Source organism: Schistocerca nitens, unplaced genomic scaffold (genome assembly GCF_023898315.1).
Source record: "Schistocerca nitens isolate TAMUIC-IGC-003100 unplaced genomic scaffold, iqSchNite1.1 HiC_scaffold_370, whole genome shotgun sequence".
NCBI lineage: Eukaryota > Metazoa > Arthropoda > Insecta > Orthoptera > Acrididae > Schistocerca > Schistocerca nitens.
The window spans coordinates 215,987-218,486 of NW_026045904.1; the positions used below are offsets into that span (position 1 = coordinate 215,987).

Below are 2,500 nucleotides of genomic sequence, written 5' to 3' on the forward strand. Positions count from 1 at the left end.
TAGAATTACCACAGTTATCCAAGTAACGTGGGTACGATCTAAGGAACCATAACTGATTTAATGAGCCATTCGCGGTTTCACCTTAATGCGGCTTGTACTGAGACATGCATGGCTTAATCTTTGAGACAAGCATATGACTACTGGCAGGATCAACCAGGGAGCTGCGTCAACTAGAGCTGAGCAGCCGGCCGCCCGGGAGTGTGTCCCGGGGGCCCGCGCGAACACGCAAGCGTCCGCTCAATTATTCTGCAAACAGGAGGAGGCTGGGCTCCCCTGCACGATACACCTCGAAACCCTCTCAGGTCCCGGCGGCGCGCAGCGCCGTCCTAAGTACTTGGTCGGGTTCGAGAGAGGCGCAATCGCCCGGAGATAGGCGAGTAGACGCTTTCAGTGCGACCACCCGTGCCCCCAACTGAGCTTGCCGCTGCCGACAGAGGCCCGGGAGCGTGCTGTCGTGGTGTTGCCGGCGGGAGACAACACGCGGCCACAAACAGTGACCGGGCAGCTCCAACGCCAGCGCCACAGAGGGGCAGAGCCCCACTTGGGTGCCAAAGCGAACTCTCCCAGCACAGCGCACGCGCCAACACATCCGCACAGCTGCGATACAAACCACCTGCGAGAACCGCGGGGGCGACCGAGCAGCAGACGGCGTCGCGGCGCCGAGTGCCGGGCGGCGGCGCATCCTCAACGCACACAGTCCTCAATCGGACCAGCACACTGCAGATGTCCACCGCGCTTCGCACCGGGCCCGGGAGGACCCACTTTGGCCGCACGGCGCCGCGCGCTGGGTGCGCCGGCACGCAGATGCGCCGCCTGCCGCGTCCGTCAGCCGGCGCGCCTGCCACTGGGCGCCCCCACCAGCCGGCTGCCGCGCGTGCGCCCACGCAGCGCGCGGCCAGCACGCCGGGCGCCCCCCCCTCACCGGCCGGGGACGGTCCCACCCAGCCACCGCCGCGTATCGCTTCATACCCACATGCCCACTCACGTTCGTGGGTATGACGGGTGTCGCTGAAGCAACCGGTTAATACCTGTACCGATCGTCGATATCAACGATTCACCTCCAGCGCGAACAACCGCGCAACAACGGATTTCCAGTTCATTTGCGTAACTTGGGCAGCAAACGTAGACATCCATCTACATTTGCGACTTCTACGAGTCTTGCATGCCTGGATGTTGTGTGTCACGACGCACTCCATCAGCATACATACACGCTGCGACGTGTGCACGAAAGAACACGTGGAAGGTGGCCAGCGTACGTATACGAATGCCATTGCACAGCTGCGAAGCGCATTCAACACGCGAACTCCTGACCGACGAGCTAGAGGTGACAGGAGGGGAGGGGGGGGCGGGGGCGATATACGTCCTATTGCAGTACACAATACAGTGGATAGCGGGACCATGTGGAAAGTAAGCAACACTCGCAAGATGTGAGGGTACGCACCGTAAAATGAATCAATACGCAGAACACCACAGTGTGCGCGAAGTGAACTATGTTGAGATGGTTGCAATTAGGCAACGCTACACGAATTCCTAGAGTCATATAACTAACAATTACAGGGCAGGTTAGGGCGCAACGTAGGTTAGGTTAGGGCGCAACGTAGGTTAGGTTAGGGCGCAACGTAGGTTAGGTTAGGGCGCAACGTGGGTTAGGTTAAGGCGCAACTTGGGTTAGGTTAAGGCGCAACTTGGGTTAGGTTAAGGCGCAACTTGGGTTAGGTTAAGGCGCAACTTGGGTTAGGTTAAGGCGCAACTTGGGTTAGGTTAGGGCGCAACTTGGGTTAGGTTAGGGCGCAACTTGGGTTAGGTTAGGGCGCAACTTGGGTTAGGTTAGGGCGCAACTTGGGTTAGGTTAGGGCGCAACTTGGGTTAGGTTAGGGCGCAACTTGGGTTAGGTTAGGGCGCAACTTGGGTTAGGTTAGGGCGCAACTTGGGTTAGGTTAGGGCGCAACTTGGGTTAGGTTAAGGCGCAACTTGGGTTAGGTTAAGGCGCAACTTGGGTTAGGTTAAGGCGCAACTTGGGTTAGGTTAAGGCGCAACTTGGGTTAGGTTAAGGCGCAACTTGGGTTAGGTTAAGGCGCAACTTGGGTTAGGTTAAGGCGCAACTTGGGTTAGGTTAAGGCGCAACTTGGGTTAGGTTAGGGCGCAACTTGGGTTAGGTTAGGGCGCAACTTGGGTTAGGTTAGGGCGCAACTTGGGTTAGGTTAGGGCGCAACTTGGGTTAGGTTAGGGCGCAACTTGGGTTAGGTTAGGGCGCAACTTGGGTTAGGTTAGGGCGCAACTTGGGTTAGGTTAGGGCGCAACTTGGGTTAGGTTAAGGCGCAACATAGGTTAGGTTAAGGCGCAACATAGGTTAGGTTAAGGCGCAACATAGGTTAGGTTAAGGCGCAACATAGGTTAGGTTAAGGCGCAACATAGGTTAGGTTAAGGCGCAACATAGGTTAGGTTAAGGCGCAACATAGGTTAGGTTAAGGCGCAACATAGGTTAGGTTAAGGCGCAACA

The 2,500-nt window shown here is 57.2% G+C and overlaps 1 non-coding gene across 1 annotated transcript in view; it reads right to left on the reverse strand.

Annotated features, from left to right (window-relative positions):
• The window catches only part of LOC126229302 (small subunit ribosomal RNA), a 1,909-nt gene extending 1,749 nt beyond the window's left edge, over positions 1-160 (reverse strand). Inside the window, exon 1 of the ribosomal RNA XR_007544178.1 lies at positions 1-160. This exon is cut by the window's left edge and continues 1,749 nt beyond it. This is a non-coding gene — a ribosomal RNA (small subunit ribosomal RNA).
• Positions 161-2,500: the final 2,340 nt, after the last annotated feature.